This window comes from Pelophylax lessonae, assembly GCF_965119305.1.
Source record: "Pelophylax lessonae genome assembly, chromosome: 4".
Lineage (NCBI taxonomy): Eukaryota > Metazoa > Chordata > Amphibia > Anura > Ranidae > Pelophylax > Pelophylax lessonae.
This window is the reverse complement of record NC_138771.1, coordinates 587629860-587656090: the sequence shown is the minus strand read 5'-3', so window position 1 is coordinate 587656090 and position 26231 is coordinate 587629860. Positions and strand designations below refer to the sequence as shown.

Genomic DNA, 26231 nt, shown 5'->3' with positions numbered 1-26231 from the left:
TCCCAAGAGCTAGCAATCTATGCAGATGATAGAAATAGCTTAGATAGTAATAGTCCCTTTAGTATGCAGTAGTAGATAGTGAAAGTTAGGTTGAGGAAGGAATCCCCTGCGGGGTACTTATCACTAGATGGGTTAGTAGTAGCAAGGTCCAAGAGTAATGGAGTAATCCGGTAGCGAGATACTGGATCGGTAGCGAGGTTCCGGTCTTGTTCAGGCAAGGGGAATAGCTTGAAGCTCCGGCAGCATTGGACAAGACAAGGCAACATGCGGTTTGAACGAGCAATGAGTGAGAGAAAGCTGGCGATTGAAATAGCCGCTCATAGCGGCGCCCGGCGATGACGTCATTGCCCTTAAAGGTGTATGCGTTCCATTTGGATAGCAAGATGGGACGCAATATTAAGAGAGAAATGTGGAAATAAGGGTACCAGAGGTACCAGAACATTACAGAACCCCCCCCCCCCCCCCTTAAAGCCGGCTCCGGAAGGCCTCTAGAACTGTTTTTTCCGGGTATTTCGAGTGGAAATTGCGAATCAGTCTAGGGGCATGTATATCGGAGGTATCCAGCCAGGTGTCGTCTTGGGGCCCATAGTTCTTCCATCGTACTAGATATTGGAGTCTTCTTCTATGGATACGAGAATCCAGAATCTCCTTTATCTCAAATTCTTCTCCGCCTTCAACTTGTACAGGAGGTGGAGGTGAGATGGTAGGCCTTATTCCTTGGTTAGGAACATGGGGCTTTAGTAGAGACACATGGAAGATGGGATGTATCTTGAGGTCTGTTGGTAATGTGAGTTGTACTGCAGCTTTTCCAATAAGCTTCTTTATTGGGAAAGGTCCCAGGAATAAAGGTCCAAGTTTTTTACTAGGGATCTTTAATCTCAAATTTTTTGTAGAAAGCCAAACAAGATCCCCAATGGCATATTGGGGAGAGGGTTTTCTACGAAGGTCGTAGTACCTCTTTTGTTGGCTATGGGCATGTGAGATGGTGGTGTTGAGTAAACCCAGGGAATCCTTTATTTGGGTAAGATAATCAGAGGCCACTGGATTACTTGATGGCAAGATACGTGGTGGAAGAAGTGTGGGATGAAACCCATAGTTTAAGTAGAATGGACTTTGTTTAGTAGTGCTGTGGGTCGCGTTGTTATAGGCGAATTCCGCCAGCGGGAGGAGGTCCACCCAATCGTCCTGTAGATATAAAGTATAGCAACGTAGATATTGCTCAATGCACTGGTTGACTCTTTCTGTCTGTCCGTTGGTCTGAGGGTGGTAAGGAGAAGTAAGTTTTCGCTCTATTCGTAGGATCTGACAGAAGAGCTTGCCAAAACTTTGAGATAAACTGTGAACCACGGTCAGACAGAAGTGTTTTTGGAATACCATGTAACTTAAAGACATGTTTTACAAGTAATTCCGCTGTTTGCTTGGATGAAGGTAGTCTTCGGATAGGAATGAAATGTGCCATCTTGGTCAGATGGTCCACTGACACTAAAATGGTGTTGAATCCTTTGGAAGGTGGTAGTTCTACTATAAAGTCTAAAGACACCACTTCCCATTGAACCTGGGGAAGTAGACCCGATGGTTTTGTAGTGTCAATTTTGGACCTTGCACAGATGTCACAAGATGAAACGAACTTTTGTACGGTCGTCTTCATGTCAGGCCACCAAAATTGCCTAGTAAGTAAATTAAATGTTTTAGTCATACCCATATGTCCTGCCATAGGTACATCATGCGACAATTCCAAGATCTTGGTTCGCATAGTAGGGGGTATGTATAGTTTATCGTTGTAATAGAGGAAGCCTTCTGCATCAGCATTTAGCTGTGGTGGAGGTGAATCCAGTCCTATGCTGTGCAAAATCTCTTCCTTCAGGGAACGGACAACACCGACAATACGTTCATAGGGTATTATAGGAACTGAGGGAACCTCGGCGTAGCTATCTTCGGTTAATCGTGAAAGCGCATCCGCTTTTTTATTTTTGTCTGCAGGTGTATAGGTCACTAGAAAATTAAATCTCAAAAAGAATAATGACCATCGTACCTGCCGGTGGGAAAGAGTTCTATTAGTCTGAAGGTATTGAAGGTTTTTGTGATCTGTGTATATAAGGATCGGCAATCGAGTACCCTCAAGTAGGTGTCGCCAATTCTCTAATGCCAGTTTTATGGCTAGTAACTCTTTTTCACCCACTGGGTAATTCACCTCGGGGCTGCTTAGTGACTTTGAGAAGAAAGCAACTGGGTGAAGTGGTGAAGTGTTTGTTGGTCGTTGTGAGAGAACTGCTCCTACTGCCATATTTGATGCATCTACCTCCAAAATATATTGAAGGGATGGGTCTGGATGGCGTAGTATGGGAGCAGAAGTAAAGCTTGATTTCAACAAGCAGAAAGCTCCATTTGCTTCTTCTGACCATTTGAATTGTTTTTTTGTACTTGTGAGTTGTGTGAGAGGTCTCACAATAGCAGAGAAGTTCTTGATGAACTTTCTATAGTAGTTAGAGAATCCGAGGAATCTTTGTAATGCTTTGCGAGTTGTTGGCACAGGCCAATCTAGAATACAGGATATTTTGCTCATGTCCATTTTGATTCCATTTTTGGATATAATGTATCCTAGGAATAGTACTTCCTCTTTATGAAATAAACATTTTTTTGATTTAACATATAATTTATGTGCAAGTAGTCTTGACAACACGAGTCTTACATGTTTTATGTGTTCAGATAGGGAATGAGAATAAATAAGTATATCGTCCAGATATACTACAACACAAACATCAAGCAAGTCTCTGAATATTTCATTTATAAATCGTTGGAAGGCTGCGGGAGCATTACACAACCCAAATGGCATCACGATGTACTCAAATAGTCCGTATCTGGTTCTGAATGCTGTCTTCCATTCATCCCCGTCATGGATTCGAATTAAGTTGTATGCCCCTTTTAGGTCCAATTTCGAAAAGTAGGAAGCTCCGCGCACCTGTTCTATAAGTTCAGGAATAAGAGGTAAAGGATAACGATCCTTTATTGTAATGGTATTTAATTGTCTGAAATCAATAATAGGCCTGAGACTTGAATCTTTATTGCGGACAAAGAAGAGTCCTGCAGCAGTGGAGGAAGTAGAAGGTCTGATGAATCCTTTCGCCAAATTTTCATCCAAGTATTCCTTGAGATGAGAGAGTTCATCCTGTGAAAGAGGATAAACGTGACCGAAAGGCAATTTGCTATTAGGGAGTAGATCGATACAACAATCATAGTCCCTATGGGGAGGCAACACTTGAGCGTTTTTCTCAAGGAAGACTTCCGACAAATTCTGATAACATATTGGTATAATCTCATCCGACACCACAGACAGGATCCTTCCATGTGATGAGAGATTACACGTGGTTTCGCAGTAGTGAGAAGAGAAGGTTAGAGTTCTTGTTTTCCAATCGATGATTGGTTGATGTATGTGTAACCAGGGAAGTCCCCAAAATAATGGGAAAATGTGGTGAGGTCAGTACATCAAAAGTGGTGGTCTCCACATGAGACCCGTCAGCAGTGACAAGGAGTGCCTGTGTCTGATTAGTGATGGGACCAGAGGATAACGGAATACCATAGCCTTGGTGGTGATCCTAGTTTGGTCCCACTGTAATGTCAAATTAATAAAAAGATAAGGATTAGAAAATGAAATTGTTAGTCCCCCTAGCAAGACATTTGAACACTCACCCTCTTTTTTGCGGACAAGGGGACAGCCGTTTATCAAATGATCCGGGGATGCGCAGTACATGCAGAGATGTTCAGTTTTCCTCCTGGCACGTTCAGAAAAGGTCAAAGGTGGGCGTATCATTCCTACCTCCATAGGAGTAGGGTCAACAGGCGACATCCGAGAAGGACTGGACAATGGCAATCCCATCTTCTCAGCCTTTCTTTCTCGCAGTCGTCTGTCAATATTGATACTGGTCTGTATCAGGCCATCCAAGGTGTCAGGTAAATCCGCTCGGGCGAGCTCGTCTTTAACGACTTCTGATAGGCCGAGTCTGAACTGCGTTCGCAAGGATGTGTCATTCCACCCTGAATCAAGGGACCATCTTTTGAAATCTGCCACGAAGTCCTCAACAGGTCTCCTTCCTTGTTTTAAAGCCCTCAATTGGGTATCAGCAGTACTCTGCCTATTGGGGTCTTCATATAAACTAGCGAGTTGCGCTAGGAATAAAGGATAGGAGTTAAGAAGTGGGTCATCTTTCTCAAAGAGAGAGTCTGCCCAGGCCCGGGGATCACCGTCAGATAAGAAATAGTGGTACAGACTTTGATTTGGTCAGTGGGGTAGGTATGAGGTTTCAACAAGAATAGCAATCGACATGCGTTTTTAAATTCACGAAATTTACTCCGATCACCAGTAAACACTAGAGGAGGGTTTATCTTAGGCTCACGGGGCTGAGCAGCAGAGAGCTGCGCAAGACGGCCAACCTGCTGTCTTAAAGCCTGATTTTCGTTTTTTACCTCTGTAAGAGCAAGTATCAATGCATCTACTTGTTGTTTTAATTGTATTACTTGAGTGGGTAATTCTGCTGAATCCATATTTTTTCTGGCTCATTCAATCTGTAACGCTCATGCGTTTTTTGTTAGTGAATGGATTTGCAGCTGCAGAATTATTACACTCAGTAGTCATGTAGAGAATGTGTTGAACAACATATCCAACTCTCAGGACTTCATCACTGTGTACAGCCTGTTATGCAAATATACATACACTCAATATGATGTTCCTGGAGTGATAGAATGTATATGATAGAATAGAGGTGAGAGACAGGCAATAGAATGGTGAGCACTTAGTAGTAGTATTCAGGAGAGTGGTAGGTGATGATAGTATGCAGATAGGTTTTAGCAATCATGTATAGTAACAGGTGGTAGGGGACAGCAGATGAAGTATGCAAGAGAGAGTAACCTAGTGCAATCATAGGTGATGGTAGTCCCAAGAGCTAGCAATCTATGCAGATGATAGAAATAGCTTAGATAGTAATAGTCCCTTTAGTATGCAGTAGTAGATAGTGAAAGTTAGGTTGAGGAAGGAATCCCCTGCGGGGTACTTATCACTAGATGGGTTAGTAGTAGCAAGGTCCAAGAGTAATGGAGTAATCCGGTAGCGAGATACTGGATCGGTAGCGAGGTTCCGGTCTTGTTCAGGCAAGGGGAATAGCTTGAAGCTCCGGCAGCATTGGACAAGACAAGGCAACATACGGTTTGAACGAGCAATGAGTGAGAGAAAGCCGGCGATTGAAATAGCCGCTCATAGCGGCGCCCGGCGATGACGTCATTGCCTTTAAAGGTGTATGCGTTCCATTTGGATAGCAAGATGGGACGCAATATTAAGAGAGAAATGTGGAAATAAGGGTACCAGAGGTACCAGAACATTACACGGACCTTGGTGAGCACCCAGTCTTGCAGGACTACTACAGTTTACTTGGGAATCCTACTGGCCCAACTGTCAGCCCTTTGAGCGGTGATTTGTTTCTTTTCTTCTCAGGAGAGCAAATCACATGCTACCCCCATACCTGAAAGTGCCAGCTTTTCTCAGAAGCAAGGAACAATGAACAAGTGCAAGTAGGGTGAGCATAAGAGGGTCAGGGTTTGCCTTTTGTAAAAACACCATCAGCTTCCTCTGCGTGCCTCTCTAAAGTATTACTAAACCCAGGAGATGTGCATTTACTATATCTAGTCTCCCACAGTACACAGAACATGGAAATGAAATAATTCTAGTAAATAAAAACTGCATTTTCCCATCATCAGTATATAGCAGTTTTGTGACTTCTATCAGTATCCAGCCAAGCACGGGTTAAAGCTTGTAGGAGGAGTTTTCTGAATGCAAGACCCCTGACCCTCTGTCTGGACAGTGCTGATTGGCCCTGTGCTGATCACATGCATCCTCCCATGAAAAAGAAGACTCGCTAGATATACACACCAAACTGAGCATGTGCAGCCTGACTCCATAGAATTATTAGGGGACAGTGGAAAAAGGGGGGGGGGGAATGAGAAAAGCCAGGATCAAACAGCCTTTTTACACAATGCGGAGGATTACAACTTAGGTTTCACAGTGATTTTAACAAACATGCTTTATTTCTTATGCAGATTGACTTTACTTTAGTAGATTTAGAAACACTTTGACTTTCGCAACTGTTTTTTTTGGTTTTCTGAAGAATATGTGGTCATCTGAGGACATGAATCATTTTAGAATCATGTTGTGACAATGTTAACTATGAAAAGGTTTCAAAATTTTAACTCCGCAACCTCGGAGCGGCCGGCACGGACTTCATATCATTGAAGTCAATGCAGGTCGCTCCAGGTCGCCCCAAAGAAGCTCCGGACCCTTTTTCTAAGTCAGAGCGACTTGTGTCGCTCCTATTAGAACGGGTCCACAGCTTCTCTATGGCAGGCGACCTACGGCGACCTGTTAGGCGACCAGGTCACCTGACAGGTCGCCCCAGTGTGAACAGGGTCTTAGGGTGAGGATTTTAATTTCAAAGTGCTTGTAAAGTATTTTTTTTTTTAAATAATAAACATGTTATACTTACCTCTACAGTGCAGTTGGATTTGCACAGAGCAGCCTGGATCCTCCTCTTCTCGGGTCCCTCATTGCTGCTCCTGGCCCCTCCCTCCTGTCGAGTGCCCCCACAGCAAGCAGCTTGCTATGGGGGCACCCGAGCCGAGCTGCAGCTCTGTTTGTCAATTCAGACACGATGCTGCCGTTCGGCCCCCTCCTCCTCTCTCCTGATTGGATAACTGACTTTGATTGACAGCCTCTGGAGCCATTGGCACCGTGGATGTGTCAGTGTAAGCCAATAAGGAGGGATTTGTGGAAATCGCTGGAGAGAGATGGGGCTCAGGTAAGTATTAGGGGGGCTGAGGAGACTGCTACACCCAGAAAGTTTTTTTTATCTTAATGCATAGAATGTATTAAGATGAAAAAACCTTCCTGATTTTACAACTTCTTTAAAGTTAAGTGTCAAGGCTAGGTATTTAGGGAGTGTGGTAATGTGTGTTGTTTTATGACAGCTAATTCACTTTACTGGGCTGGCTATGAATACACCAAAAAAAGCAGCTAAAATCAGACACATCCCAATTTTTCACACACAGCAAGTTTGTAGGGAGAACACTAATGGGGGCTGCTTTTAAACCCCTGATGCTGACCCCCCCCCCCCGCCCCTCTTCAGAAAATTATCAGTGCTGGTGTGCCAAAAGCTAAGCCTCCGTTCACATTAGGTCGCTCCGACTTAGGGGGCGACCTGTGAATTTGCGTGCAGCGCGACTTCGGCGCGACTTGCACGGACTTCATAACATGAATGTCTATGCAAGTCGCCTCCAGGTCGCCCCGAAGTAGTACAGGACCCTTTTTCTAAGTCGGAGCGACTTGTGTCGCTCCTATTAGAACGGCTCCTGTACCGCATAACGGAAGCGTGAGGACCGCGACTTGTCAGACTGACAAGTCGCCTGACAAGTCGGATCAATGTAAATGGACACTAAAAATATTATTCTAAAGTATGTAGCTTGCCTAGAATTCTTAATTCCTAATGGTTTAATATACATAATGTACAACTTGGTTTCTGAAAATAAACATTATGCACTCTGCAGACCCTGTCTTTATTTTCTGATATATATCATATTATAACTACTAATAATAATTATTGCTTTCTAAACTCTCTAAACAAAGGGCCAGTTTACTGTCCTTCAGACTTTAGGAGGGCCGAACTGTGGCCATTGGGAGTAGAAAAAGTGCTGATGTCAGTGGAAAAAATAATGTCCTTCTATTTGTTTCAGTGGGAGGAATTGTGCCCCATCATTGATTTCATTGTGCCCCCTTTGTTGGTGTCATTGGGAGCAAATGAGCCCCATTCATTGGTGTCAGTGGGGATAATTATGCCCCATTGTTGGTATCACTGGATGAAATAGTGCCCCAAGGGCCGGATAAAAGCCAGCAAGGGGCCGCATTTGGAGACCACTGCCCTTGAGCATGTCCCAAACCAAACACCTTTTTTAAGTTTGAATAGAGCAGGGAATTCTTAGAACCCTAACTTGTTTTTCTTCTGCTGCCTGCAAACCCTTTGCAAGGATTTCCCTTTATTTCCTGTCTTAAGACAGGAAGACACCCACAAAAAAATTGGATTTCCTGTCCCAAACAGTAATGTAACTAGGACAATTTAAAAGAGTGAATCTCCCTTTGGCCACATACTCTATCCAAGTCAAGCAATCAATTTTTTGAATAATATACTTGTACAGTCCTCTTAACCACGTAAGCCCCGGAAGATTTTACCCCCTTCCTGACCAGGGTTTTTTTTGCGATTTTTTTTTTTACTGCGTGAATTTAACGGACAATTGCGCTGTCGTGCAACGCTGTACCAAAACGAATTTGACGTCCTTTTTTTCCCACAAACAGAGCTTTCTTTTGGTGGTATTTGATCACCTGTGCGATTTTTTTGATCACGCGCTATAAACAAAAAAAGCGTAAATTTTGCAAAAATAACAATATTTTTCACATTTTTTTATATGAAATTCCCCAAACAAAATGTAAAAATCAACATTTTTTAACATTTTCGGCCAATTTGTTTTATGCTACCTATGTTTGGTAAAAAAAAATCGCAAAAAGCGTATTTTGATTGGTTTGCGCAAAAGTTATCGCGTTTACTAACAAAGGGAAAGATTTTTGTCATTTTTGGTGTTTTTTTTTTTAACGAGTAATGGCGGCGATCTGCGATTTTTTTATTTTGCGGGACTGCAACATTGCGGCGGACAGATCGGACCCTTGACTGACATTTTTGACACTTTTGGGGTTACCAGTGATATTACTGCAGTAATCAGTGCTATACATATGCACTGTTACTGTAAAAATGACACTGGCAGGGAAGGGGTTAACTGCATTGGAGAGGGAGGGGTTAAGTGTGTCCTAGGGGCGTGTTTCTAACTGTGATGGGACATGTCTACTATTGTAAAAACAGAGATCAACGGTTCTACATAGTAGAACCATCTGATCTCCATTTTTACACAGGGGAGAATGACAGGTGGCTTGTTTACATAAGCCGCTCTGCCTTTCTCCCACTCTACCGACGATCGCCGAGTGACCGGCGGACATCGGGTCCACCGGTCACACGCACTGACTCCTTAGTGAACGAGCCGCGGCGGGCGCACGCCTCAGCTATTGGCTCACAAGCCGGTGACAGGCTAGTGACGTATATATACGTCACTTTGCCTGGCCGGGGCTGACTGCCGCAGTATATGTACTTGGGGCGGTCGGCAAGTGGTTAATATATGGATAACTTTCTCAATATTATGTAAATAATCTGAAAAGCGTTACCTACAGTTGCTCCATCAATCCTTACTCCTCCCTATGGCCACCCACCTGAGAGTTATTTGGCATCTGGTTTACTCCACGTGATTTAAAGACATGGGGTTGATTTACTAAAACTGGAAGATGCAAATTCTGGTGAAGCTGTGCCCAGAAACTCACCAGCTTCTATTTTTTTTTTTTGTCCAAGCTTACCTGAACAAGCTGGTTAGAAACTGATTGGCTACCATGCACAGCTGCATCAGATTCTGCACTCTCCAGTTTTAGTAAATCAACCCCATGGTTCTTTTGCTATATGCGCATTTAGGCCAATGTGTGTGTTTCTGAATATTTGGGATTTATATATGATTGTTAATTCTTTGCATGTATATTTTTTACTATAATGTTGTAGACCTGTGTCTATACATCGCCCATTGAAGCTGATTGTCAGATCTGGAAAAGACTTCAAGCTAAGCCACTCCTGTTCCACTGCATGAATCAACTCTTGATTCTCTATCAATCGTGGTTGTTAATCATCATTATTATCTATGATAACGTTGGTGTATAAATAGAAGCTGAGCAGTAAATGATTATGCAATATTAAACCGAAATAGTGTTCCCGCATCACATATATGTGCACCGGCACTTAAGGCAGGTTCACATCAAATGAGTTGCAATGGTGCATGCAGTACTTATTTTCAGAACATCGGGTTACAACACAAACTATCACAACCCGATGCCATTGTGTGAATGAAACTAAATGAAACAAGTTGTAACATTTTCCAATAAAGTTCTGACAAAATAGTAAACACTGTGATGCCCTGTGATTGGTGCATGAGAACTGTTTTCTCGCAGTGCCTACCAGCCCTGGCCATGGAGGTATCAAAAAACTAGTACTTGTATGTTATCTAGGTCATGCAATATTGAAGCAGACTACTTTTAGGGCTTGTTCACATCAGGTGTATTGGGACTATATTGGGAAGCCTTGTTCACTGCAGTCCCAATGCAAGATAAGGTAAGACAATGCAAGACAATGCAAAATGCATTGTTCCTTATGAGAGAAGTTCACAACGCTGTAAGGGTGCATACAGGATTTTTGCCAGCACTGCAGTATGCAATGGAAGCCACTGCGTTGGAAAAACCGCTGTGTGAACAGAACTTAATGAAATGTCACTTGAAAACAAAGAGAAAAAAGGGAACTAGAATGATGTGCTAGGATTGGTGTATTGAGTGGCCCAGCAATAAGGGCTCTTTCAGTCGGCCGCTCCGCTGTTTTTGTCCGCTGCGGGACTTTTTTTTTTTTTTCACGGAGTGGATGACAGTTGTGTCATCCGCTCCGTAAGTCCGCATATCATCCCATCCGTTTGCGGATGATAAGCGGACATAATGTAAGTATATGGGCATTGCGGATATCAGCGGATGACACCGCTGACATCCGATTTTCCTTCCTTTCCGTTTTTTGAACGGAGGAAAAATAGAGTTCTGTTCCGTTCCAAAAAACGGAACAGAACTGAAAGGAAGAAAATCGGATGTCAGCGGATGGTATTCCGCTGACATCCGCAATGCCATAGACTTACATTATGTCCGCAAATCATCCGCAAAAAAATAGGTTGATTTGCGGACATACGGAGCGCCCGTGTGAAAGGGCCCTAAGTGGGGCAGCTGGCGTGAACAAACCCTTAATGTTCGTTCATGTTTTTGGCATTTTTGGAGAAATTAAGCAGGACTTTTTTTAAACATATGTTATAGGTGTCTGGGCCCCGAATTGTACAGAGAGTGTCAGTGAAGCGACAGTTACACAAAGTTCTACAAGATACTACCTCAAGCTGTACCAAGCGGGAGACATTATTCAGTGACTTCCACAGCACAGCAGTGTCAGGAGTTCTACAGCTCTCAGTCTTGGATCCACAGGACTATAAGTCGGGGATTCAACGCTTCTTCGGTTACACAGAGAATTCTCAGAGTCAGTGAGCGTTGGCTGGCACCGGCTGGCGTCAAGAAAGCGCCAACGAGCGTTTTTCAGTAACAAATTCCCACGTGTAATTAGTTTGAGCCGCAAGGAGTATCCCACACATTCCCTTCTCCCATCCCCTTTAAATCAAATAAAAACCACAAACAAAGATGCCGGAGTTGTCGCTGCTTCAGTTATCACACCCAGGGCCGCAGCTCACATGGGCTGGAGAGAGTACCGGTTCTAATGGCAGGGGTTTGCTGGAGGGCCTATTGATGCTGGCTGCTGGGGGAATCTATTGTCGCTAGTGGGGATCTATCTTTGGGTGGGGGTCTATTGTTGCTGGGTAGGTTTATTGTTGCTGGTGGAGTGTCAATTGTCTACTGTTGAGGGAGAGGTCTATTGATGCTCCCTGCTTGGAGATCTGTTGTTGCCGCTGGGGGTCTATTGTTGCTGGGGTGTTTGTTGTGGGGGGCATTGTTGCTGAGGGGGGTCTATTGTTTCATGGGGGATATATTGTTGCTGAAGGAGGCCTATTGTTTCTGGGGGTCTATTGTTGCTGGGGTGTTGTCTATAATTGCTCACAGCAGGGGATCAATTTTACTGTCTTTCTTGTTAGCATTAACAAATTCCTTGCAAATCACTTAGTAGCACAAAATGGTACTTGATTCTGCATTCTCTAAAAGGGGTGGTACTGGGAGGTAGGTAGAAGGTGGAACCAAGGGACATTGCTCAGAGGTGGCTAGGGGGCAGAAACGAATGCTGATTCAGAAGGCAGGAGTTCCTGCACCTATTCTCTGAGAAAAAATATTACGGATAATATGTTAACACAGAATATGGTGCCTTGATTGTACACAAGTCCAATCGTTTTTCATTATTACTAAACATGCAAACTTTTTGGACATAGATATCCTTTCAATATATACCTCAATCAAAGTCCCATTTTCTCTTTTCTGTCCACATATTTACACATAGGGATGGAGGCAACTGTACATTTTGATATGGCAAACCATTATTTCCCCCCTTCTTTCTATCCTTTCAATATAATCTGTCCCAAACCCAGGGTTTTCCTGAGGCCCTTTATCACTTATTCCTCAGGAACTCTTCAAACTGTATTCCGTGTTTTGGTGTTTACTCTGAATTGTCTATGATTTTTTGTGGTGTACCCCAAGGTTCAGTGTTGGGACCCTTACTTTTTAATACATTTATAAATGATATGAGAAGAGGAGATTAAGTGGGAATAAGATCAACATGTATAAATACATAAATGGTGCATATAGTGAACTTAGTGTAGTTTAATTCACTTTTAGGTCATTACGGCTGTAGGAAAAAAGATTTACCGTCACATATGGAAAGGTTTCTTCACAGTAAAAGCTGTGAAAATGTGGAAAAGGCTCCCTCAAGAACTAGTTTTGGCTAGCCCAGTATATTGTTTTAATACAGACCTGGATGTATTCCTAAATGCACAAAATATACCTGGATACAATTTTTTTTTTTTTAGATAAAACCAGGGGTAGTTGATCCAGAGAATACCCAATTGTCTCATGGCAGATAAGGAAGAAACCCCCCCCCCCCCGTAATTTGGATCATGCTTTATTGCTTTTTGTATTTCCTATATGGAGGCTTTCTAGTCCATCTAGTTCAATTGAGGTTAAACTAGATGTACTAGTGGCTTTTTTTAACCTGACTAACTGTGTAACCCAGTAAAAAAGAAAAAACTAAATTTTCTGTAGACTGGCTTTCAGTAATTTGTTTATTTTTTCCTCTTTTTTCAGTACTGTCCTTTCTACTTAATGATTTTTTCTCTGATCCTTTATAATGGACCTTTAAGGGGCTTTTTTCTGTGTGCCATTTGTTGATATCAGAGTCCCCCTAAAACAAGTATGTCAACCACTACTAGTTTACTCTATTGCATGAAAAACAACTACCTGGTAGGAAAGGGAAACTGCATCCTGTAATGATTTGGAGGTCAGCGGGGAGAACTACTAAAGCAGCAGTGGGCACAGCGCTGGATTAGGCTCAGGAACGTATAGGGGGGGACTGGGGGCAGATCCTGCAGCACAGAAGGGTTTTTATCCTAATGCAGACAATTCAATAATATAAACATCCTTATGGTCCCTTACACACAAGATGGGCTCCCCTGGAGTCTGCCTGCTAAGCAGGGAATATGTCCGCTGATCCCCAATGAGTAGGCGGATTGTTGGTCTGTGTTCACTCCACTTATGCAGAGCAGACACAGACAAAGCCTGCTCTCCTCTATGGACAGTCAGATTTAAATGGATCGTCTGTCCGTTTACACCAGACTACCATCCAATACGATCCGCTAGATGGATAGGGAATAGATCCCCATCCGTTTGCTTTTATTGGACAGGATCAGCTAACCAGTAGAGAAGACTTAGAAAGGGGATGCCAGAGTCTAAGCCCTTTAGATAAGTTTGTGAAAGAGGGTGCCGGTGCGGGCCCTGAAGCATACAACTTGTTCAGCAGTGCAGCAGTGATTAAGTAGCTACCCCAGCAAGGAGTGCCAAAGCAGGCCAGCGTTAACCAGCGTTAACCGGCGTTGACCGGCATCAAGTCAGTGCCAACAGGCATTTTTTTCAGTTGTCCCCTGTAAATTGTGCATAGTTGAGCCAAAGGAGTATCCCACTCATCCCTTCTTCTATCCAAGTTCTCAATAAATATAAAAACCCAAAGATACTGGACTGGTCATTGTCTCAGTGCTCACACTTGGAGAAACATGCACAAAGGTACTTTTGTTGCACCCGGTGACCCAGGGGGACCCACATCCAGCAAAACGGCTGGGAATCCTGCTACATAAAAATAAAAAACAAGGCATACAACATAAAATAGAATTACCAAGTTTTCCTTAAAAGTGAGCTTGTTACAGAGCATGTTACAGTTGCCATTTTCTAAATCATCATTTGCATACAATTTCAGCACAATAAGGCACTTCACAATGAAGCCTAACAGGTTTAAAGTTACTTCTCCCTAAATGACATATCTCCTATTTATAAGATGGTGGCTGTTCCTGTCAGAGAAAGGTTTTTTAAGTGCAAAAATGCTAAAACCTTTTTTATAGTTTTGTATAACATGTCCAAGGGTTAGAACCCCTGTCAGCTTTATAATGTTGCACATGTCCCCACTTTGAGGAATTCTCTTTCTCTATTTATAGAGGTGACTATTGTTTCTGGTACAGAATGTGATGGGAAATTCAACATTTATTATTTGTCACAGAAACAAGAAGTGAGGGGAATGCTTCCAATGGGCAAACCTGTTTTACTAAAAACTGCACACTTTGGAGTGATCTCCTCTAATTTCATGCTGAGTCTCTGGGATAGAAAGTAAAGGGACATCTTTCCCCCGATGGGACAAAAACAGCAAAAAAATAAAATACAGGAGCTTTAACTATAGTCTATCCAAAACTAGAAAAGGTTTTGGCCAGAGGTACACTTACTTTTTAACAGTTCTCCTGTGGGGTGATGCTAAATGATAACTTTGCCTACAAGCAATTGCTTTTAATTGTAAGTGCCGGTTCACACTTGTGCGATGCGGGAAGGCTGCGAATTCGCAGCCTGTTCCCGCATCGCATCCGCACATCTGGCAGTTCACACTGCCATATGCGATACGCAGGGGGTGTCAATTAAATGTTAACGACACCCCCAGTTTGATCGCATATCGCAGTGCGATCTGACAGTTCGCACAGGATCGGATCGCACAAGTGTGAACCACTGTGCGATCCGATCCTGATGCAGCTGAAAAAAAGGGTCCTGTGTGTCTTTGGTGCGGATACAATGCGAATTCGGCCATACAAAGTGTATGGCTGAATTCGCATCCGTACATGAGATCGCATGTAATGAAGGAGCAGAATTACATGCGATCTCTGAAAACGCAATAATGTGATCCTGCACTTAATAACGTAAAAATGTTACACTGAACTAATAACCTTGGTATATCAACTCAATGCAAAAGAAAATGCTCTTACCATGTGAAATATGCATTATTAGAATGAAAACCCCCTCATCTGACAGGATAGCAGGAAAATCATTGGTAGGAAAAGTTATAAATCTAAGCTGATCTTCTTCATAACAGATTGCTTCCTTTTTTTAAACATTAGCAATATTGTAAATTTAGAATCTCACAGTAAATGTTTACTAGTCATCTCAGTGAAAGCAAATCTGTAAGGGCAGAAATACGAGATGTCACTGCCATCAGGGAAGTCTGAAAAAGCCTCCCATCCTGTGTGCTTGTTCCAAGTCATTCACTTAAATAGTGAAAGCCTGGACCAAGATGAAAGCCCTCAAAGCTTGCTTTCACATTTATGCCTTCCCAGGTTCCCAAACACATTCAACAGCTGTCCTAACACTGGAACATGCATCAACTGCACTGAGCATCTTGTCATTGTGAGCAAATAGCTACTAAAAACATGTGCATGCAGCTACAGATGTTATGAGTGCTGTCATTTCCCACATCAAGCTGTACAATTAAAAATAGCAAATAGATAAAGCAGCCAATAAAATGCGCTACCTCGGTTAGGCTCCCCACTCAGCGTTGCTGTAAAACAATAGTTGCAGACTTTACGGATACTTTGAGCTTAGAACAGCTTCCTCCTTTTCTCTCTTGTTGACGTTATCTGGTAACAAAAAAAATTCTGCTTCCTGCTAATCAGATCCTGCCCTTGTTTGGCAATACTTCCAGAGAAAAAACAGCCCAGGGACTGTAATGAACTTTCTCTAGAACTGTTTGTCAGAACATTTACATATATTTTTATAATACACGCACACGCACATATAAAATATATATATATATATATATATATATATATATATATATATATATATATATATATGTGTGTATATATATATATATATATATATATGTGTGTATGTATATATATATATATATATGTGTGTGTGTGTATATATATATATGTGTATATATATATATATATACAGTGGGTACGGAAAGTATTCAGACCCCCCTTAAATTTTTCACTCTTTGTTATATTGCAGCCATTTGCTAAAATCATTTAGGTTCATTCTTCTTCCTCATGAATGTACACATAGCACCCCATACTGACAGAAAAACACAGAATTGTTGACATTGTTGCAGATTTATTAAAAAAGAAAAACTGAAATATCACATGGTCCTAAGTATTCAGACCCTTTGCTTAGTATTTAGTAGAAGCCCCCTTTTGATCTAATACAGCCAGGAGTCTTTTTGGGAAAGATGCAACAAGTCTTTCACACCTGGATTTGGGGATCCTCTGCCATTCCTCCTTGCAGATCCTCTCCAGTTCTGTCAGGTTGGATGGTAAACGTTGGTGGACAGCCATTTTTAGGTCTCTCCAGAGATGCTCAATTGGGTTTAAGTCAGGGCTCTGGCTGGGCCATTCAAGAACAGTCACGGAGTTGTTGTGAAGCCACTCCTTCGTTATTTTAGCTGTGTGCTTAGGGTCATTGTCTTGTTGGAAGGTAAACCTTCGGCCCAGTCTGAGGTCCAGAGCACTCTGGAGAAGGTTTTTGTCCAGGATATCCCTGTACTTGGCCGCATTCATCTTTCCCTCGATTGCAACTGTCGTCCTGTCCCTGCAGCTGAAAAACACCCCCACAGCATGATGCTGCCACCACCATGCTTCACTGTTGGGACTGTATTGGACAAGTGATGAGCAGTGCCTGGTTTTCTCCACACATACCGCTTAGAATTAAGGCCAAAAAGTTCTATTTTGGTCTCATCAGACCAGAGAATCTTATTTCTCACCATCTTGGAGTCCTTCAGGTGTTTTTTTAGCAAACTCCATGTGGGCTTTCATGTGTCTTACACTGAGGAGAGGCTTCCGTCGGGCCACTCTGCCATAAAGCCCCGACTGGTGGAGGGCTGCAGTGATGGTTGACTTTCTACAACTTTCTCCCATCTCCTGACTGCATCTCTGGAGCTCAGCCACAGTGATCTTTGGGTTCTTCTTTACCTCTCTCACCAAGGCTCTTCTCCCCCGATAGCTCAGTTTGGCCGGAACGCCAGCTCTAGGAAGGGTTCTGGTCGTCCCAAACGTCTTCCATTTGAGGATTATGGAGGCCACTGTGCTCTTAGGAACCTTAAGTGCAGCAGAAATCTTTTTGTAACCTTGGCCAGATCTGTGCCTTGCCACAATTCTGTCTCTGAGCTCTTCAGGCAGTTCCTTTGACCTCATGATTCTCATTTGCTCTGACATGCATTGTGATCTGGAAGGTCTTATATAGACAGGTGTGTGGCTTTCCTAATCAAGTCCAATCAGTATAATCAAACACAGCTGGACTCAAATGAAGGTGTAGAACCATCTCAAGGATGATCAGAAGGAATGGAAAGCACCTGAGTTAAATATATGAGTGTCACAGCAAAGGGTCTGAATACTTAGGACCATGTGATATTTCAGTTTTTCTTTTTTAATAAATCTGCAACAATGTCAACAATTCTGTGTTTTTCTGTCAGTATGGGGTGCTATGTGTACATTCATGAGGAAGAAGAATGAACTTAAATGATTTTAGCATATGGCTGCAATATAACAAAGAGTGAAAAATTTAAGGGGGTCTGAATACTTTCCGTACCCACTGTATATATATATATATATATATATATATATATACACACACACACACACAGTATCTCACAAAAGTGAGAACACCCTCACATTTTTTGTAAACATTTTATTATATCGTTTCATGTGACATCACTGAAGAATTGACACTTTGCTACAATGTAAAGTAGTGAGTGTACAGCTTGTATAACAGTGTAAATTTGCTGTCCCCTTAAAATAACTCAACACACAGCCATTATTGTCTAAACTGCTGGCAACAAAGTGAGTACACTCCTAAGTGAGAATGTCCAAATTGGGCCCAATTAGCCATTTTCCCTCCCCGGTGTTATGTGACTCGTTAGTGTTAGAAGGTCTCAGGTGTGAATGGGGAGAAGGTGTGTTGAATTTGGTGTTATTTCTCCCACTCTCTCATACTGGTCACTGGAAGTTCAACATGGCACCTCTGAGGATCTGGAAAAAAATTAAATGTTGCTCTACATAAAGATGGCCTAGGCTATAAGAAGATTGTCAAGACCCTGAAACTGAGCTGCAGCACAGTGGCTAAGACCATACAGTGGTTTAACAAGACAGGTTTCACTCAGAACAGGCCTCGCCATGGTCGACCAAAAGAGCTGAGTGCACGTGCTCAGCGTCATATCCAGAGGTTGTCTTTGGGAAATAGACGTATGAGTGCTGCCAGCATTGTTGCAGAGGTCGAAGGGGTGGGGGGTCAGCCTGTCAGTGCTCAGACCATTAGCAGCACACTGCATCAAATTGGTATGCTTGGCTGTCGTCCCAGAAGGAAGCCTCTTCTAAAGATGATGCACAAGAAAGCCCGCAAGCAATTTGCTGAAGACACGTAGACTAAGGACATGGATTACTGGAACAATGTCCTGTGGTCTGATGAGACCAAGATAAACTTATTTGGTTCAGACAGTGTCAAGCGTGTGTGGCGGCAACCAGGTGAGGAGTACAAAGACAAGTGTGTCTTGCCTACAGTCAAGCATGGTGGTGGGAGTGCCATGGTCTGGGGCTGCATGAGTGCTGCCGGCACTGGGGAGCTACAGTTCATTGAGGAAACCATGAATGCCAACATGTACTGTGACATACTGAAGCAAAGCATGATCCCCTCTGTTCAGAGACTGTGCCGAAGGGCAGTATTCCAACATGATAAAGACCCCAAACACACCTCCAAGATGACCACTGCCTTGCTAAAGAAGCTGAAGGTAAAGGTGATGGACTGGCCAAGCATGTCTCCAGACCGAAATGCTATTGAGCATCTGTGGGGCATCCTCAAATGGAAGGTGTCGGAGCGCAAGGTCTCTAACATCCACCAGCTCCATGATGTTGTCATGGAGGAGTGGAAGAGGACTCCAGTGGCAATCTGTGAAACTCCATGTCCAAGACAGTTAAGGCAGTGCTGGAAAATAATGGTGGCTACACAAAATATTCACACTTTGGGCCCAATTTGGACACTTTAACGTAGGGGTGTACTCACTTTTGTTGCCAGAGGTTTAAACATTAATGGCTGTGTGTTGAGTAGTTTTGAGGGGACAGCAAATTTACACTGTTATACAAGCTGTACACTACTTTACATTGTAGCAAAGTGTAATTTCTTCAGTGTTGTCACATGAAAAGATATAATAAAATATTTACAAAAATGTGAGGGGTGTACTCACTTTTGTGAGATACTGTATGTATATATATACATATATATATATATATATATATATATATATATATGTATATATATATTGTATCTCAAGAAAAACCAGATACAATCTCCAATGTGCAATTTCCTTTACTTCAGAATAATGTCATCACAAGGTAACAGACAATGCAAAATGTGACAGTACAGTTTCAAGCATCCCTGCTCTTTCTAATAGGTACATTTAGGTCAGGACTAAAAACAACAAAAAAAAGCCAGGCGCATGGATGTATCCAGAATACCATGTGAATGGGAACGATTAGTCCCCGGCCTCTGCTCCCAAACTCATAAGACCAGATGTAAGAAAAACATAAAAAACCCCACAAAAACATAAAATTGCACACAACCAGACAGCGACAAAGCACCAACAACCCTGACAAAGGGTTTAATTCCTGAAACATGTAGTCCATCCTGATCGAGCTCTGGCATCTTCTCTCATCATTTACTGCCCTGCTGCTACATGAGCGGCCACAGTCTGTCTGGTACTTTGTTGCTGTCTGTGTGCAGACTCTACAACGGAACACTTCTGCCCGCTCCTGGTGTTTCCCCTTAAAGAAGAAGTAAACCCTCCTCTGCAACTTGTACCTATAGGTAAGCCTATATTAAGGCTTACCTATAGGTACTGTAAATATATCCTAAACATGCACAGTTTAGGAGATATTTACTTTGCATGCAGCCAGTGACATCACTGGCGCATGCGCTCTGAAGGAACGGCCGCTCGTGCCGTTACCGTCAGCTCCCGCGCACATGCTCATCGCGGCTCCAGCCAATCAGATGGTCGGATGCCGCAAACCCTGAAGAAGGGCGACACAACATGTCACCCATGAGAGAGGTGAGCGGTCGGCACTTCGGGGCTTCGTTCTTAGGTAAGCATTTCATAATGAGCTAGTGTGCGATGAATACTAGCTCATTATGTGTTTTTCTTTCAGGTGTTCTTTTTAAAAAAAAAAAAAAAAAAAATCGGAGGTTTACAACCTCTTTAATCGGCACAGATCAGCCCTGCACTGAATCTCCTATGATACTTTTCCACTGCAAGTACCGGCTCGGCTCTACTCGGCCCTGCTTGGCCCGGTTTGCTTTTCCACCGCTGGTACTGCATGGTACGGTGTTGGAACGGTTCGGTACGGTTTGGTATGGTTTGCTTTTCCACTAAAGTAGTACTAAAGTTAAGTGGGTGGGATAACAACGATTCTCTGGCCAATCAGTAGCTAGTAGTGACTGCATGCAAAGGATTGTGGGCTATGGTACCTGGATAGGTACCTCTTGGAACCACAATTGAGGTGGTACTGTTTTAGAGAGCCGTACCATTCGGTTCCATGCAGTGGAAAAGCGCCGCCGTACCGTACCGTACCGAACCGTTCCTACACCATACCATGCGGTACCAGCAGTGGAAAAGCACAAAAGCGAGCCGAACCGTTCGGTTCCATGCAGTGAAAAAGCGCCGCCGTACCATACCGTACCGTACCGTTCCTACACCATACCATGCGGTACCAGCAGTGGAAAAGCACAAAAGCGAGCCGAACCATTCGGTTCCATGCAGTGGAAAAGCGCCACTACTTCCGGGAGTAGAGCCAGCCCCCATCAGGCTCACTGCCTGTCCCCAGGAGCACCAGGGTCCAAGGCAGCCATCCATTCCATCTGTCTCAGCGGAGGATATCACGGTAGCTGTGAGCCACAGTGTCTCATGGGCACATTTCCATCTCCTTGTAAGGGCTTGTTTTATGGCATCAGATTATCTGTCAATAAAATGATTGTTACTTTGAACTTTTAAATTTGTTTCCATCTATTCACCGGAACAGCGTTCCTATTGTTGATCTTTACATTTAGGTCAGAACCCTACACCACAGAACGTATAAAACAGATAAATCAAATGTAGATCATGACTGCTGAGAAGAATATGCTCATACAACCAATTACCAGACCAATACCTTGCCCAAAAATGACACGGAGGCTGATTAAATTGGAAAAGAGCAAGGCCACAGCTTTATTGAACTTTTCCAAACATAACAAATAACCAATGGCTGTCACAGATATACTGTGAGCGCACATAAATTGTAAACTGACATAGTCTAAGAGACCTATCCTTACCATCAGTGCCATACAGGCATTAGACTGACCCCAGAATTTAACTTGAGGGCATAGTCCATTACAACAACGTCAATTGCTGGCAATGTCAAAACAACCAACTCTTCTGTCAGCTGAATCTCCTCATGTCAGAGATATGTGCCTCAGTGTACGTTTTCTAGAGTTCAGGCTCCACCCCATCACCTTGTGTCCTTGTAGCCAATCCTAACGGAGCCACTTAACCTCCTTAACCACTTAAGCCCCGGAAGATTTTACCCCCTTCCTGACCAGGGTTTTTTTGTGATTTTTCACTGCGTGACTTTAATGGACAATTGCGCGGTCGTGCGATGCTGTACCTAAACGAATTAGACGTCCTTTTTTTCCCACAAATAGAGCTTTCTTTTGGTGGTATTTGATCACCTGTGCGATTTTTTGATCATGCTCTATAAACAAAAAAAGAGCGTCAATTTTGCAAAAAGAACAATATTTTTCAATTTTTTTTATATGAAATTCCCCCAAAAAAATGTAAAAATCAAACTTTTTTACATTTTCAGCCAATTTGTTTTATGCTACATATGTTTGGTAAAAAAAAAAAATCGCAAAAATCGTATTTTGATTGGTTTGCGCAAAAGTTATTGCGTTTACTAACAAAGGGAAAGATTTTTGTCATTTTTGGTGTTTTGTTTTTTCAACGAGTAATGGCGACGATCTGCGATTTTTTTTTTTTTTTTTGCGGGACTGCGACATTGCGGCGGACAGATCGGACCCTTGACTCACATTTTTGACACTTTTGGGGTTACCAGTGACATTACTGCAGTAATCAGTGCTATACATATGCACTGTTACTGTAAAAATGACACTGGCAGGGAAGGGGTTAACTGTATTGGAGAGGGAGGGGTTAAGTGTGTCCTAGGGGCGTGATTCTAACTGTGATTGGACATGGCTACTAGTGTAAAAACAGAGATCAACGGTCCTACATAGTAGAACCATCTGATCTCCATTTTTACACAGGGGAGAATGACAGGCGGCTTTGTTTACATTAGCCGCCTGCCTTTCTCCCTTCACGGCGAATGATTGCGAGTGACCGATGGACATCGGGTCCGCCGGTCACACGCACTGACTTGTTAGGGAACGAGCCGGGGCGGGCGCCCGATATTGGCTCACAAGCGATTGACAGGCTAGTGACGTACCAGTACGTCACTTTGCCTGGCCGAGGCTGACCGCCGCAGTATATGTACTTGCGGCGGTCGGCAAGTGGTTAATTTAGATCAACTCCCACTGTAATGCAATGCTTCCATCAGTCAAGGCTCCCTTTCCCTAAAGCTGTTCAAGGTGCCTTCATTGGTCTTCACTCTTTTGACATTGTCCTATTTCACATTATGTGATCAGTAGGAATTAGAGATGAGCTCAGATATCCTCTGAACTAATTTCTATACAAACATCAAATTTGCCTTTTTTTTTACTTCAGTCAGCTGTGGGCTGGGCCATTCCCCACGCCGAAGCACAAGTAAACAAAGGAGCTAGATGATGGTGATGTTGGTGGGCTTATATGAGCACATGCCAATGTTAAGCCAATAACATTCATTAAATATAGACATGTGTCCATATAAGGGCATTGTCATTACCGATATCCTGTCCCTTTGTTTCTATTCTTTTGGGGCAGGGAATGATGCAGCCTGCAGCTGACTGAAGTAACAAAATATATATATATATTTTTTTTTTGATGTATGTCTTTTTCTTTGTTCCATAAGGTTTATTAAAGAGGTTGTAAACCCTCTTGTATAACTTTTACCTATAGGTAAGCCTATATTAAGGCTTACCTATAGGTGCTATAAATATCTCCCAAACTTGCACCGTTTAGGAGATATTTACAGCGCAAACTGCCGATGACGTCATCGGCACAGGCGCTCTGAGGGAACGGCCACCCGTGCCATTCCTTCAGAGCTCAGTGCCGTGAACGGCGGCTCCTGCGCGCATGCGCGGGAGTGATGTAATCGCGCCTCCGGCCAATCAGATGGCCGGAGGACGCGAACCCGGAAGCGGGACGGCAGGACATGTCGCCGTCCTGTCGCTGAGGTGGCGGCACGGCGGGGGCTTCGTTTTAAGGTAAGTACTACATAATGAGCTAGTATGCGATGCATACTAGCTCATTATGCCTTTCTCTTTACAGGGCTTTTTTTTCTCGTTTTTTTTTTTTTTACTTTACTTCCTCTTTAAGTATAAAAAAAGACAAAGGAGTACAGATACATCGTAGTCGTAAATACGTACCTTCCAAGTTAACAATTCAAAAAAAGTACAAACATAGTAATAACAAACATTTGTAAAGAAAATCTTTTTGCGGTTATGTCGTTTTGAATAGGTAGAATGCCAAAAATGTAGCCAAAAAGCTGCAACTCAAAACTCAAGGAGAAGAACAAGTATAAAAAGGTAGAACTCTGAAAGTGTTGAGGCGGGACATAAAAAATAGGTGGGTATAGACACGAAAGCACTTTTGATTTTATCCCATAAAAGGGTGGGACTGGAGGGGGTGCAATAATTCCAGCGATATGTTGTTGAGTTGGTATGGGGTAGTGAAAAATTGCGCATCGGTAGAGGGGAATTGAAGATAGAGAAAAAGGATGAAACTGGGGAAATAGAGAGGGAACAAAAATAAAAATGTTGATGTTGGATAGGTGAGTTCAGAGAAAGCCTGAGCTCATCGCTACTAGCCATGAGGATTTAAGCTAAGTTTATTTCAATTGCTGATTAAATTGATTTCGCCATTGCTGAAATTCAACAGAAACCTACAAATTTTCAAATTTTGATCATTGAGCCACTTTAGCCAAATTTTCTGGTAAAATACCGTTATAAAGTACATGTTTTTGTTTGTAAGAGGATGTTTCTTGTATAAAGGGTATTTTAGTTTAATTTAGTTTTCTTTTTCTTTTTTTTTTTTTTTTTTAGTACACTGCAACCCAAAATTCTAGTAAAATACTGAGGCTAATGGGGTGTTGTTTGTTCATACATGAACCAGGATAGTTGAAAAGAGCTTCCATAACCTTCAAGAGCCATTCATAGACAGAGATGTATAGTAACTAAGTAGAACTACTTCACTACTGTACTTAAGTACCGAAAGGCGGTATCTGTACTTTCCTAGAGTAGAATTTTTTTCTCCTACTTCCACTTTTACTTCACTACATTTTTCAATGATTTCAATACTTCTACTCCGATATTTTTTTTTTTTTGTGCTGCATAGTTACTCGTTACAATTATAAAAATTACCACTACCAGAACAGTAGATGGCAGGTTTCATGAAGCTCAAAACATGTGTATTAAGAACGCATACGAAAATAAATGCTACTGTATGTATAAATAAAAGCTGCATTTGAAATAATAAAAAACAATATGATGTTCAAACTTTTGACTTCTTTCTTTAATAACTACATAACACAGTACTTTTACTTTCAGTACTTGAGTAGCAATTTTTTTTTTCAAAACTACTGATACTTTTACTTTCAGTACTTGAGTAGCAAAATTTTTTAAAAAACTACTTGCAATACTTAAGTACAAAAAATGTTGAATACTTTAGTACTTCTACTCAAGTCACTTTTTGATCGAGCACTTGTACTTTTACTCAAGTATGGGTTTCGAGTACTTTATACAACTCTGTTCATAGCCAATCCCACCATCTTCTTTATTGATTTGATTGTATTTTGCAATGCTAGTAATATTTTGCTGAAAGCAGAAGTCTAGCTAGCTGGTTTGATTGCTTCCCTCTGCTCTAACCTGAATTTTTTATCGGTACCCCCTTCCACTTCTGCACTTCCTTTACATGTCCCATGGGGCTGCAGAACCATTTGCAAAGTGCTGCTCATGTTTGCGCATCTGCAGTTGGAAGCCAGCTGTGGATCCTCAGGAAGCTGGCTGGCTCCCATACCCAAGATGTCGATGCTAGTGACCCACAGCAGTAAAAAGAACTGGCTGCAGGAAGACAGCGCTGAACCCTAAGTACGGCTAATAGCCTAATTTTTTAAAAGTCAGCAGCTACAGTATAGTAACTGCTGACTTAAAAAAATCTATCTGAAGTTCCTCTTGAATTCTCTTGATTTTCAGAGAAATGAAAACCCACAGTTTCGTTTATCCCTAGTAGTCACATTTACTACTCACAAAAGTAGAAGTGTCCATAGCTAATGACACTTGTGTGTGATTGTGGATTCCATGATTTTATAAATATGGCGTGTGTGTCTTTCAGCACTGGCCTGGGGTATTTCGGATGGACAAAGCAATGCTATTTTTAGTCTTACCAACTAAAAGAAATATGTTGTTGACTAACATATGGGTTAGTATTAGCAAAGCAGGTAGGCCTCCTGGCCTTTTTACTTTGGGAATAACAGCATTTCTTCTTGGAGTACCCAGCTGATAGAAATCTATGTGTATGTTGGTTGAGGGTGTGATACCACAATTTAAAGGCTAACACCAGCTTTTTGCAAAAATATAAAAAATGCTTTCACATTTGCAGAAAAAAATGTGCATGTATTACATAGTTGCCAACATTTAAAAAAAAAAATCCAGGGACACTTTGCAGCACAGCTATCAATTACCACACCCACTTCCCTGAAGCTCCGCCCACTCTGCATAATTAATCTCGCCTACTTATCAGATTATAGTCTACTCAATATAGAGAGAATTACAGGAAATTAAAAAGGGG

General features: G+C 42.4%; 1 protein-coding gene across 1 annotated transcript in view; it reads right to left on the bottom strand.

Annotated features, from left to right (window-relative positions):
* Nucleotides 1–15871, bottom strand: part of LOC309552808 (interleukin-3 receptor class 2 subunit beta-like) — a 143797-nt gene extending 127926 nt beyond the window's left edge. Inside the window, exon 1 of the mRNA XM_082253721.1 lies at nt 15747–15871. The gene's annotated coding sequence lies outside the window, so the exon portion shown is untranslated. The remainder of the gene's footprint in view (nt 1–15746) is intronic.
* Nucleotides 15872–26231: the final 10360 nt, after the last annotated feature.